A 15335-nucleotide genomic window follows, 5' to 3' on the forward strand; every position below is an offset into this window, starting at 1 on the left:
CGTCGTCATGACAACGAAACCTCCGCTGCCAGACCAGACAGAGATTCGCGCCACCACCGACGGGAACGCATACACAAACGCGTCGGGCGGGTGAGAAGGGATGAGGGGGGAAGAGGAAAGGGCGGAAGGGCGGAAAGATGCAGAAGGAAGGAAAAAGCAGGAGGTACGGACGCGCAGACAGAGGAGAGAGACGGGCGCGGGGAGCGAGCGAAACGGAGTTCCGTCTCCATCCGAAAACTACCCCCCCGCGTACGCGGTTCCTCCAATCGTACCGTACCCTCCAATCGTTCCGCAACCCCCGCCGTCTAGCCGTCCGTCGTTTGTTGCACCGAGAACGCCGGGCCAGCGACTCTCAACCCGGCCGGGAAACGCACCGACCGATCGAGTGCTTCGACCCCCTACAGACGGAGTTTGTTGCACCCCTGCCAGTGATTCTCCATCGCGTCGCTCGCGGAAAGGAAATTGCGCTGATACGACGTGTTTTCTGCATTCAACGAAATATAGACAGCCTGATCGCCCAATTTCGTTAAGCCAACGTTCTTTCAGTAGTCAAAGTAACTCGAAACCAGACGCATTTTCGAAACGCTGCCCCTCGGCTGTGCCACGAGAAAGAATCACTTGGATCTATGATTTTCTAAATGCAAAATATAAGGAAATATAAGAAAAAGTATTCAGCTGATATTTAATATTTTCGCATGCAAAAAGAAGAGAGGAATCGAGGATAAATGAATACACGAACGTTAAATATGATATTATTTATTAATATAATGTATTTTATAATATATATACATATATATGTATAAGTGTATGTATGTATATATATAATTTTTCATATTTATTTATATATATTTCATATATTTATATCTATATATATAATTCTCATCCATTTTTATTTAATTTATCCTCTTTCATATCATTAAATATATACGTGAAACCCTGATAGATTGGGATTAACCGTGTTATTTCCCTTTCTCTCTCCCTTTCTCTCCGTTATCATTCGCACATGCATAGTATATCTGATGTTCGTTAGAATGCACGTACACATGTCGAGTACCGAGTTTCGCGTACGTATTACACTTAAGCTCGTCGCGCATCCTTTCTGCCATTCGGTATCATATACATATTTCTATTTCTCCATCTTTCTCGTTCTCTCGCACTTACTCTCTTTCTCTCTATCTCTCTCTCGCCCTTTTCGCACGATCATGCACGCATACTTTTGCTTAAGTAACAATTTTTTTAGCGACGGCACGAGCGACTAACCGTCTCCTGGAACACGTTTGACTCGACGTATATCGTCTCTCGAGAAATGCAGTGCCGATGCAAGTATCCGTCGCGAAGTAGCGCGCGAGCTACGGGGCAGGGTGTTTTTCTCGCTAGTAGAGGCGTAGGAGGAAAAAGAAATAAAAAGGGAAAAAGGGAGTGCGAACAAACGGCGTATGCGGTCGATGACGCTCGCCCGCCGATGCGCCTCGCATGCGCCGACAGCGGAATCGAAAGTTAAGAAAGGCGAGCATTCAAATCGGCTCGACGCGGCCCCGACATCGCGAGATAATTATTCAGATTAATTCAAGCGTACTTTTTCTCGGCGCATAATCCCGCCTTTGATCATCCTTTTCTGCAGGCGCGAGGGGAGGGAAAGGGGGAGGGCGAGGGAGACCACCGTCCTTTGATGGGAAAGAGAGGACGGCCGTCTCTAACGAGTGCCTCGAGCACAAGAGGACTCCCGTGGTGGTGATCGATAGAAGGGCACTGCCGTTTTACCGATCCTGACCTGCCCCGACACTCGCACGATTCGCACAGCGCACATATTCTCTCTGCGGACAGGCCTGGATTAAAGAAAATCCGCGGCGTCGAACACCCGCGGACCTCCTGTCGCGTTTCAGCGATTCGCAATCGGCCCATCTTCCTCGACCAAAGAGGAAGAACGATCCGTCATCGCGTACTTATTGCGCGATGACTGACACGAAATCGCTTGGCTTTTTTTCTTTCTTTTTTTTTTTTTACACCGCAATAAAAAATTTTTTTAACTCGATAGATAACTGAAAATAAAATCACGTTAATTTAACTTTGCGCCAAACTTTCCAATTCTCCATATTCGTACGGAGCGTCGCGTTTCCATCGAGAATGTTAATCTAGGTCTGTCGCAAGTGCACACTTACATACGCTTAGACCGCTCGAGGATGCAAAAAAAAAGCAAAAGCGGCGTGAGCGTTACTCGCTCACGTGAGTGGATCACGGATTGCTCCTTCAAGTCGAGATGTCTTGTACGATGGTGATAATATTGCAAAAATAGATTTCTCGCGAATATAAACTCGTGATGTGAAAGCCGGCCCGAATTTCGTTCAGTTCAGCCGTGTCCACTCTCCTTCCCGTTTCCTCGAGCGGCAATAATCTTTCGTGCACGGAGACGCACGCTCACGTTTCGAGGACGAAACTCTTAGCCCTTACTAAGAAAAACACGTTTAACCGCCTAAAACACATTTGCGGTACAGTCTTTAACACTTTTACAGACAAACAGACAGACAGACAGCCAGACAGGCAGACGAACAAACAGACAGATATATAAAACACCGAAGGAATATGAGGATGTGTGCGATCTGGACCGAGCGGAGATGTTCGGCCGGCTGCCAAGAATACGCAAGTTAGGGCGCCGGGTACGCTCGGCGGCCGTGATTTATCCTACGATTTGTCCCCCGAGACGCGGCGAGAGACCGGCGTCGCGAAAAAAATAGCTTTGAGCATCTCTTTTAATTAAACCGGAAGCACGAGTCGCGATGAATACTCGACTGGGATCGAGCGACCGGAATGAAGCGTCCGGACGCACGTGCGTGCGTATTCGCGCCGGGTCAATCTCTCCTCTCGGTCCGACGATCCGCGAAGCGCTCGTTACGCGCACACGTCGTTGGCGATACGGGTGACGTTGCCACGATGACGACGGCGGCGGCGGCGGCGAGAATCCCTGACCCTCGCTACTATTAGGTTCGGCGACCAGGTGCACGGAGAGCGCGGTAAGTGATCTCACATCTGGACAAGATCTGCGTCATTCGGCCGCGCTACAATCGTAACAGCCACGTGCCGACGATGTTCAAAGGTCACGGCACGTGCTCGACCCGAGTGGTCAATACAAACATTGCGCCGCCACCGCCGCCGCCGTCGGCGCAACACCGATAACACCGATCGGGATGAGAGATTCGGACGCGCTTGAGATCGACTTGCGGAAGAACGGAACGTACCCTTACGGAGCCGCGTGTGAATTCGCGGGGATCGAGTCGCGGTGATCCCCGCCGTCGAGGGGAAAAAGAAAGAAAAAAAAAGCTTACGTATCTCTGTATTTGTTCGCCAAATCGCTGATTCGAACGAGGGAAACGAGAGTGAACGCGCAATAGTCATAAAACTAAAAGGAATTCTCCTTTTACACTTTTAGACTCTTTATAAATTTTACAACATATTTCACAACATTTATAAAAATGGCTATAGAGGCGTTTCTTTATATATTTCTTAATTTTATGAGATTCAACAGCGTACGGGAGGGGAGACTTTTACCTATTTATTTTCTCTCTTTTTTTTTTATTATTTTTTTCTTTTTTTTATCTCTTTATAATACTGTCTTTTTATTGGACTTTGCTTCCTTGTACCGACAATTGATCTCGTTTCCCGCTTCAAGTCAACGATCATTAATTACGCGGCCGTTAATTGCACGGTAATGGACACGCTTTGTAGGATTTCGCCGAAACGAGTCTTCGCGATATACGCGAGCAACGTGACAGTCCAGGTACTGACTCGGTGCCGAGAAGGTACTTCCGTTCGCCAATTATCGCCGATCGGCCGCGCACACCGAAGTACATCAGTCGGTCGCAGGGCTGAGAGAAACAGACCGCCGCTCGCAGGGCGAGCGACTCTCAAGTCGAAAATACTCGCTTACTATGATACGAATGCGCGATAAAACGTGGATTACAGATATCAGAGGAGAGGAGTTAACAAGACGAGGAAGGAGGATCGTGGGAGAGGGAAGAAGGGTGCAAATATTGCTGAGTTCGCACAACGACGCGTCATTTCCGGTCACCGCGTACCGGAGATGACACTCGCGCGTTAATGAGAATCGAAGAGGATCGATTTGAGACGAATGGATGATACGCTCGATCGTTTGGGGAACAAGGATTAGCGGAGAGGGGGAGGAGGGGGAGAGAATTGGAGGAACCCGTGTCCTCATTTTGTGCCGTGTGGGCTCATCTCTCTCTTTCATCGTTACAAAATTTGATAAAAATACTTATCCGATCGTCGGCGACGTTTTTATTTTCATTTTGTCTTTTTTTTTCGCTTTTTAACAATTTTTTCTTTTTTTTTTTTTTAAACCTCGTGGCCTTTAACGAATCGCCGATTCGACTCGTTAATGATTATCAGTCTATTCCATGCGATAAAAGAAGTGCCCCGAGTTCGCGGGGGAGGGGTTACCGCTACTCCTTAACACGTGTTACAAGGATCTATTGGCAAACGGTATCCTCCGTTCCTTCCTACGCCTTTTTCAGTGCGCGGATTTCACGCCCGTTTCCCTTACTTACGTCCCATTACATAGAGATTAATATATTCGCTTACTGCGGGATATTAATAGTTATCGCTTACACCGAATACACGTGTCTTACTCATAAATCCATTTCTCTCAGACGTACGATTAACATCCTGAGCGTTGTGCGCCTTTACAATCGTTCTTTCCTCGTTTTGAGCATGGTGAATCGTCACCGCGCGCTGCGTGATTTAGGATACACCCTTCAGTTGCCTCTCGTTAACGTTAAAAAGAGTTTGGCACCGACTTTTTGTGACGTTCCACCTACTCGGTCCTCTCTCGCGGCTCTCGCACATCTTATTTTTCTTTTCTTTCTCTCTTTATACTCTCCCGTCTACTTCACTGATTGCCTCGTCGCAGATTCTTATTATCGCGCGCGTTTTACTCTTCGCGTTCAACCCAAAGTGTCGAGAAGCCGAGAGAGGACGAGTCCGACGTGAAAAGGGGGTGAAAACTCGCGATTGAGCACCCTCGGCTGCTCGAAGGGTTTCGCGCTCAGCGGTGCTCAAGCTCGAATTAATCGATGCAGGGCTGAGCAATAGTATCGATTTTTCGCGAAATGCACCTTTCGCGAGATCCGTCCGTTTCTATATCGGTTTATCTCCAGCTTGTCAAAGCAGCTTGAGGATAACGACGATCAGTACGCGCGCCACGATAAACGCATCCCCGTTTAAAAAGTAAACACTCGAAGCTCTCCGCCGATCGAACGAGCTTCCGCGTCGAAATCTCCGGCGCGCGTATCCGGAAATATCCCAACCGATACCAGGGACTCGATTAGTATGCTCCTAAGTGATAGCGATCCCGATTAAAGTGGCGATTAATCAAAAACGAAAATCGGGGGCGAAACGGTGCGAGGATGGGCGGGCAGGTGGAATCAAAACGGGTGGGAACTTGTCCGAATGAGATCTACCTACTAGGCCAGAGAGATCTTTAGTTGTGTGTCAGGAACTGGCGATCCAAAAAAATATATATGTACGTACAGATTATCATATTTCTACATATGATAATATTCCTAAAATCGCATATATAGTATATTTAACGGGGTGGAACGAACGAATCGGGGGAGGGAGGATTGGCGCGGGTCGGGATCTCTCGAGAGTGGATTTTTTTTTTCCTTTTCTTCTTTTCCCTTCGTACATTTTTTCCCATTGATTTTCGCGCATTCTCTCGCCTCTCTTTCTTGTCGCCGTTTCGGTCGTCGCGCCCGCCGGGCTATATTCCTGCCGTGTCGTCGCGACGCCGAAACCGAGCGTCGGATTTCACATACATTTCCGAAATGCACATCGATATTCCATCTCCGGGCCTCTCCATCTCTCTTCCTCTTTCTCTTTTTCTCTGTTAGACGCGTTATTTTGCCGCTCTCGTCGTTTCGCGAGCCCGCTATGAAATATCATCGAAAACTAGATAAAATCTGCTTCTGTTTTTTTTTTCTCTTTTTTTTTGTTTTGTTTTAAATATTGTTAGCTTCTTAAAATCTCTCTTGTATCATTTCCCTTCCTCCCTTTGTCCGTCCTCACATTACGTAGATAGTCTTTTGCGTTAACATCCTACTAATCTTTAGAGAAATATACGTATATAATACTTAGTTCCGTTATCATTCTCTTGCCGTGTTCTGCGATATTTCTTTTCGTTACATCCTTTTTTTTTAACGTATCAGACTTCCTCGCTTTTCCCGATCTCCCATCTCTCGCAGAAAAATCGGCTCGGCGATCGAGAGAAATAGATTGCGTCGATAGATCGTCGACGAAAATAATATAAAAAAAAAAGAAAAAGAAAATGACATCACACCGTATTGTAGAAGATAATATATATTTTCTTTCGATATAGGTATTATAGATCCTACATATACATAAAGCAGTTTATAAATATATTATCAATATATATATACATATATATATGACACTATCGTTCAAATTGTAACACGTGCGTTAATTATTATAGGCAGGATATGCGATTTTATGCAGTTCTTTATGAAATATTTATTATAGACTCGTTCTCAAAATCTATTGCAAATTTCTCGCGATTCACTACGAAATTTTTTATAAAATATTTATACTTGCCATATGGCATATCTCGTAAATGCATATGTACGTCATATATATATATATATTTTTTTTTTACTCTTTAATATAAAATTTTTGATAAATTAGAAAAATATTACGACATCATAGTCTTGTTCCAGTCTATATATCGCGTTATACATGCAAACATTTGAAAAGGAAGAAGCTTGAAACGGTGTTAAATAAGAAAAGTTTTGCCGAACGAGCAATCTACTTCTCTCTTTATCTCGGGCGCTCGATTTTTTTGCGAATGCCGTGGTTGGCTCTCCGAAACGTCCGAAAGGGGAATTAAGGAAAGCTGAAGCAGGAAAAATGGTACCAGGAGCGATGCGAATCTCGTTATCTCGTCTAGAGTTTTCATTAAACTTTGACCTCTCTGCGACGATTTCATACCGCAATGCGTGCGGAGAGTCAAGTGCACGATTCTAAGCGAGAAACTGATGATCGAAAAGATGCACATAACTGTGTAAAGAAATAGTAAAAGTGATCATGGATTTCACTTCCGGAAAGAAATGCCGGTCCAAAAATAGGAGATGCGCTCGATGGAAGAAATTAAATTTTAATTATTATTAAGGAGAGGAAAAAGAGAGAGGACAGAGTGGCGGAGATCAAGATAGCGAGGAAAAAGACACGAGAAATTCGCAATCGCAATTACCGTCAAGTGGCGATCGCGTTGTATCACTCACTCTAAAATAAAATAAAAAAAAGAGAGATCAACGTTGCTATTTTTTTTTTCTCCTTGATCTTTCCCACATTCACACGCCTTGCGTACCTCTTAAATAGTCTCATTTACTTTATTGCTTTGTAATTCCGTATTGAAGACGCGCCGGCCTTATCTAAGAGCCGAGAGAAAACGTGGTAGAGATTATGTGACGGGGTTTTTTCAGGACGGGAAAATCGGGGAGAAGTGGGGCTGCTAGTTACGGACGTCCGGGGCTCGAAGGGATATTCACATGGGTAAAAAGGGGAGGCGGGAGATCTCATTAGATAATTAGTGTAGACAATGACATCACGTAACATACGTAAAAATTATAGAGATTATTAGTGTATTAAGTACTATTAATATATGTATAACTATTTATATATTAATTTTCACGTGTGGGTGTGGTACCTAGTTTCATGTTTCTGTATGCGTTTAATATAAACGTGTGCACGACCGTGTGTATGCGGGTGTGTACGTGTACGTAATGTATCCGTGCAACCGGCGTGGAGCGTGTACGTGCGTACGCACGCATTGTGTCTCTCCCGTTGAATTTTCTTAGGCCTTAATCACTCATTGCGCAGAGTAAACGCGGTAAACGCAAACGGAGGCGTTATCTCGCAGTAAATCCCTCGAGTCGCATCCGCCCGCGCGTGTCCAAAGCTCGGAAAGCCCGGCGGCCGACAGGCGGACAGGAGCTTTCCGGGAACGCGTGAAATCGCTTGACGACGATCGTGTCGCAGATGTCTCGCGAGGTCCTCGCACCCTGCCGTAATAGCAACGTTTCGCGAAAATTTCCGCTCTGCGTTCCGCGGTGGTTTAAACACCGATCCCTTTAATTGAATTTGCCCGAATCGTCCCTCCGTTTACGAGATCGTTGCCGCATCGAGATTCACGCTGGAAACGTATCTTCGTCCTTTCCTCAATTTTTCTATCTTTCGTACCCTCTGCTCTTCTCTCGTACTTTCCCCTTTCCTGCAACCCCCCCTGGATTTCCTTCCGCGTTTCGTTTCTCTCAACAAATCGCTGAACGAATCACCGTTAACACTGAATTATCATTATTTATCCTTATATCGTCTGACATTTGTATAATATCCTATAGTGTCTTTACAAAAATATATATATCATTATTTCAGCACTTTGGCTATTGGAAACCTATCGTTAAATAATACTTCTTCGACATTGGTCCGGACGCGTCAAAATGATTCGAACGATGCCAACGAATTGTCCCGCTAGTGTGAACGGAGCTTTTCTTTGCCTTTTTCTTGTTTTTTTATTTTTTTATTTTTCCCCTTTTTTTCTTCTTCTTTTATCTCTCTCGTTCTTTCTTTCTCGCTCTTTTTCGTTCCAATGGCACGCAGGACTGCATTTAAGCTATTTCGCCTTTCATGGGACGCGCTTCCTCACTGCAGCCGATGACGTGTTATCGCGGATCGGACGTTGGGGAGGGTCTTGGGATTCTGCAGAGTCTTCGCGGATCCTTGCGACCGCGAGATTAACCGCGGACCTGATACGCGTTTGTTTGTTAATTCGACACAACGTGGCGTACGTTTACCAAGATGTTGCTGCCCGTTCACGTTGCACTGTGTGTAGGAAAGGTGGAGATATAATGGTGTACCTACTTTCCGTATTGTATCTCTCCTGCGATATTCCTCTTCGTTTTTTTTTTCTTTTTTTTTTTCTTCGCGTTACGAATAATCAGTCAGAAAGCTATGCGATATCTCGTAAAGTACATATCATTATATATCAATACGTATGTAAATAAATAAATATATATATATATATATATTTATACATGAATAACGATAAATATATGTATGTAAGCAGGGTGTCTCGGCTGTCTATGGCTCCTTCACTCGCGGGTTCTTCACGCGACTCCACGGGTTACGTTTATTTCATTCGACAATATCGTATAAATTTCCTGTTAAATCCGAGAGTTTTCGAAAACGCGAGGCAGTAGCAATTTAATTTTTATTTTATTTTGTATATAAATGCTAATTTGAGAAGCGAGCAGTCGCGTGAGGAAATATTTGTCACGGCAAAACTGTCACGGAAAAGTAGCTGTCACTGTAGATTTGTCAAAGAGTCCGCAAAGGGAAGAAACGCGAGGAGCCTGAAACATCCTGCATATATAATATGTATATTATATAATATACTATATGTGTGTATGTGTGTGCATAAGTACATATCACTTCTCCGCGAGCCCGTCGTCTTTTCAGCCGTTCCTCTCTCAGGCAATTAAACGCGAAGTGACCGAATGAGCAAACCTGTTATTCGCAAATGATTGAGATCGATGAGATAAAAAGTGATCGAATGTGACGATTATTATATCTCAGACGCGTCTTATTTTGGCTGTCGCAGTCTATCCTGTCGTTCAATTTTTTTTTTTTTTTTTTCTTAACTCTGTTGCCCGTAATCCACACACACGCACACATAAAAAACATACATACACGCACGCACGCACGCACATTGCCGATAATAGACAGTAACACACACAACACGGCCGACAATGAGATATCTTCCCGGCTACAGTCAAATACGTCGGCTATGAAATATAATAGATTTGTTACAAGTACACGCTACCTTTGCATCACGCGGAGGCTCTTCCTCTCACGTTACGCAGCCGCACTTAAGTAACTAGGCTATAGGAGCGTTGGGCAGTATGAGATTTCCTTCGTGTATTCTTTCAATTGCTCGCTTAAATGGTGCGCTCGCGGGACGCCGAAGTAGAGTACCGTGGCCATCGTAGCCGTCTCACTTCCCTCTCGTGTCCTTACTTCTTGCCTATTTTATTCCGGATTCCAGTGAGAAAGCTACCGAAAAAGATACAAAAGATTCGGTAAGGGAGGAATCGTCATTCTGCACCCCTTTGTACTCATGCGTCCGCTCCCAATCTGTCATCTTTACGCATACGCGTGTATTTCGATGACGTTTTTCGCCGCGTATCTCAGCTACGACACCACGCTCTAGTCGATCACCCTTGAAAAGCGTCCCGCGATAGACTCGTAACGCTAATTAAAAATCTATGGTGTCCCATCTTACTTGTCGCCATTAAAGGCTAACATACGCTACACTGATATAAATATATATATACGTGGTACCTGCGTTTACGTCAAAACTAGAATTTATGAGCTAGTAGTACAGAGGGTTTATGACAGGGATGTTATGCACGAGCGAGTCGATGTTCGTATAATTCGTACTTGGAGTTTTTAAGAGGGAGGTAATTAAATTGTGGTAGACTTATAGAGCACACACTTCCGTTTCTTCTCACGTAGGGCGGGGGGAGGGGCTGAGGCGCGGAGATGTTGCGTGAATAATAAATATTAATCTGCAATAGAGCATCGTACAATCTGCGAATACGATGCACCGTACCGTCGACAATATAATTATATAATCATCTATTATTACAATATATATATATATATTTTTTTTTTTATATATATCATACACAGAGCATAAGTATATAGTATTTATCGTCATATATATTTAAATTTAAATATCATTTTAAACTTTTATAACGTTTCATATAGATCGAAAAATAAATATAAAAATAAACCGGGCATTTAGGTATTAATATTTTGTATCAATAAATTTTTTTTTTTTCTTTTTCCTTTCCGCCAGCTTCTCCTCCGCCTTTTTCGCATTCGTCGCACAATTCATGTTACTTTCCATCTTCGCCCTTTTCTATTTTATCTCTACTCGATTTCCCATTCCGCTTGCACTCTCTCGATCTTTGGCTCAACAGCCAAGCGACGGTTGGCGTGCTGGAAAGTATCGCTCGAAAAGAAGTTCTCAGACGGCCGCTAGCATTCTAAAAATATTGGTAATAGCTTGTGCGTTGTTACATCGATAAAAACGTATATCTTTGTAACATCGGGAAACAAAGGTTTGTCCCTGCCCTGGTTTGCGGTACTGTCCGGATCTCCATCGGGCCAGCCACCTCCAAGGGATTTTTTTTTGCAATCAATTATACACATCGGATACTTCGCAATCGCAAACTGAAACGGCATAGCCCGCGCGATCACTAGAAGCAATCGTCAAATTCGCGGTACACCGACCGCGAGCCCTTTTCGCCCACGGCTGGACGCTTAATCAGCGACGCATTATCGTCGAATTTCATCTCACTCGCGGCATCGCGACCTATCATTATTTATCGTCCATCAAGACGTCGAGCGTCGCGTTTCTCGTTGAGCCCCAACATGAATCGTGCGCCCAAATATATATCAGCCACATACGCGCCAGTTTTTTATTAATTACGTTAGATAAGATTTCTCTTTGTTTGAGCATTTCGCAACGCGCACAAAAAAGTACAAAATTAATTATTCTTTATCATTATATTTCGTGTCTCTTTCTCTTTCTCTCTCCTGCTCCTTTTCCTTTCCTCTTTCCCTCTCGCTTTCACCGGATTTCCCACCAGTTTTGGTTTTAATAATCACTTTCTTCGGTTACGTGCTTCCGCGTGTGCTGCCGATTTCTTCTTTAATCCATACTTTTCTCTTCTTCCTTTCCCCCCTCCCCCCGACACTTTAAGCTTTCTCACCCCCGCCTCTCCCATTAAATATTTTTCTCAATAACATCTTCTGTAAGTTTTTATATATTATTTTGAATTATCGCGATGCGGTCACAATTTGCAAAACCCACATCCTTTAAGATTTTACGTGACATTTCTCCAAACGTCTATATGTTCATATATATAATATATATTTAAAATTATATTCATATATATTATATATATATACGCGCGTGTATATATGAATATGTATATGTATATGCATGTATGTACGCGTGTTTCATACTTCGACAGATACAGTAATAATATGCGTAAGATATAAGGGATATAATTTTCATTTTTCATCTTCCCGTCGAAACGTGTCGCATAGATAAAATGCTCTACCACCTAAGAATCACTATCATAATAAAATAGAAAAAACCCCCATTCTCTTATCAGAGGTTGTGGCTCTATACTATCGTATATAATAATTTTTGCATCATATATATATGTATAATATATATATATATAATATATAAATATCTATGCAAATACGCGCCTTAGAATGTACATACATCATATATGTATATGTGGATAATATACTCATATATTTTTATACTCGCTTACTTCTATGTGTGTAGTTTTACTGCACCTTTCGGATATCTCTGGCTGCGCTGCCACTAAAAGACCAGGTCTTTCATCTCCGCCCAATTAATTTTTTTTTTCTTTTTTTTTTTCCCATTTTTTCCCCGGCTTCAAAACCACACGCGATTGTTCTACACAAGTGAAATGAATTGCGTATTCGGGAACTAAGTCGTATTTATCTAATGATACTCGCGGACATACATGTGTCGGCCGTTTACAACTAAATGAGAGAGAGCAGCCTGTTCCTTCGAACGATCTTCCGGCAATCCTTCCGTGCAAAATAAATCAGCGCAATGGCACATTTTCCACCTTTGCGGGATGATTAATTTGAACAAAATAAACGTTTTTCCCTGGTAATAAATCAGAATTGTCTGTTTCATTTTTCATCCTCCTTAAATCAAAGGAAATGGGGATTGGTCGCAACGCGCGGCATTGCGGGACGATAAACATATCGCGTTTGCAACCGCATTGCTTCCCACCGCACGTAATAGCTTGAGAATCACTGGCGACAGATATCTATTATCGAACGTCATATGCATACGACACGCCTCACCCTTAAAGTGCATTTGAAATACACGCTAGTGTTACCAGCCGCCTACGCGAACTGTTAGCCTCGTCTGGGTAAAAAGGGACTTAAAATTCACCGTAAATACAAAGTAAGAAGTATTGACAGCTCGTCTTGAAAACTATCGGAGTCCGTTTAACTAGCTACTGCGTTATAAAAAAAAAAAAAAAAGAAGAAATTTCCCCCCGACTAGCCGAGAGCTGTTTATATTCGTACCATCGATCCGCGTCGCAGTATCGCCGTGCAAAACGAATCTAGCGGCGAAACTTAGGAGCGTAGCCGAGGTTGCGAAACTGAAAAAGGAGCCCGAGAAAGATTGGAAGTAGCCGCGGCTTCTGGCGATGAGATAACACTCGGCAATTCTTTACGCGAACGAGATATCGGCCTCGAGAGCGCCTCGAGAGCGTCACGACCGGGCGCGCTTATCGTCGCGTGATATTCGGTGTTCGAGCCGTCGAGATAATCAATAATATAAGCGAATAGCGGCGGTGCCGAGCCAGCTGCAGCGTCGTGCGACCGTTACGGCTGTCTGGCAATGAGATCACAAAATATTTTGATCAAGGTTGAGACCCCCTGGTGGCAAGTCGTAAGGGGGATGGACGGGCAGGGCGTCGCCGCGTCTCCGCGACCCCAACGAGCTATCGACCGAGAGAGGAAAGAGAAAGAGTGTCGAAGGCGGCGCAGTGCAGACAAAGAGGGCGAGAGAGAGAGAGAGAGAAAGAGAGAAAGATAAAAAGAGAAGAGAATGGAGAGAAAAGAGGTGGCGGAAAACAATTTCGAAATCGACAAATTTCAAGAAAAAAAAAAATCTTAGTCTTTTTATGGCGCGTATGTAAGTTATGGAACGTTCGAAAAAATTCATACCGAGAGCAAGGATTTCGTGCTCATTCATCTTTAAGTTTTCTCCCGCAAATCGTGATCGCCGAATACTTCCTTCGTTCTATCGATCGGAAAAAAAAACTTCGACGCTTCGGAAGATATTCAAGATTAACGTGATTTGAGGTTTCGTTAATTAATTTCGAGCCAAGTACGTTTATTGCACAGCGGCTCTCGCCAAAGTGGTTCGTACACCCGTCGTTCTCCTACCTCCGAAAAACTTCCCAAAAGAAAACTAAGGGCATCGATCGATGAAGATCCCTACAGAGCCGCTCAGCACTCGAAGCCGCCTCTCGAATATCGTGTTTCTCTCGTGCTTCCTCCTCGGCGCGACTCTAATTGTTCCGGGACGAAACTGTCGTAATTAGGGAAATTTGAAGCAAGAAAACCACTTCGCGACGGAGAGATCGATTCGGCAGGCAAATTAAATTCGCGAGATACAATTTAGCCGGGACGCTCCTTCGACATTCAAATAAACCCCCGATTCGATTTCAATAAAATGCATAAATTGATAACAGCGAGGACGACTCTTCCCGGGTTTTTATCTGATTCTCCAACATCGAGATCCTCGTCGGAAAAAGATAAAATGTTACAAGACCAACTAGACGAGTCCTTCGACAGATCGTGACGATCAACGCGACGACCACGTGGCATAGTTAAAGCAATATACGAGCCTGAAATCGGCCTCGAGGCAACCGTCCTCTATCTATCTCTCTCTCTCTCTCTCTCTCTCTTTCTCACCCCGTCTCACCCTCTCGCGCTCTTTTTCAACCCCTCGCGGCGGAGCGTTTGCTGCGATTTTCCAGCGACGACGTATGCCGGCCTATACATACATCAGAGCGCGAACCGTACGAAAGGCGAGCGCCGTTCCAGCTATCGATCTACTGCGGAGCAATAGAGGCTGACGAGAGAGCGCGCGAAATGTTGCGGGGGTTGGAGAACAGCGAAGAGAGAAAGAGGAAGCACGAGGTGGCGGTGGCGGTGGCGGCGAGCCGGCGACTGTTGTATATTGGACAAAGTACGCCGCACTGCTATCATCGCGCGATTTGATGCAACGGAATATGACTCACGGTAATTTAAAATGCACGCGGAAGCTTTTCTGCGCCGTGTCCCGTGTCGTAAACGCGCGCGATGGCGCTGGAGAACTTTTATTCCTTCCGGAAAGCGCGCTGGAGATATATCTAACTCAAGGATACTTCTCAGCCGTCGAGAATCCTGGACCAAAGAGATCTCGGAAAGAGATGCGCGCGGTCCCGCAGAGGGGAAGAACCGCGGAAAAAGAAGTCGTAGAAACGTGCCCGTAGAGAGGTATGAACGACCAGAACGCGAGCCTCCGCAAGTAATAATCCCGATATACGAAGGATCGGAGAGCCGTGAAGAATCGGGCCGTGAAACGGTAACCTCGGCCACCATCACGAGGACGGCATCGACCGCAACCC

The sequence above is a fragment of the Cardiocondyla obscurior genome, linkage group LG08 (genome assembly GCF_019399895.1).
Source record: "Cardiocondyla obscurior isolate alpha-2009 linkage group LG08, Cobs3.1, whole genome shotgun sequence".
NCBI classification, from domain to species: Eukaryota; Metazoa; Arthropoda; class Insecta; order Hymenoptera; family Formicidae; genus Cardiocondyla; species Cardiocondyla obscurior.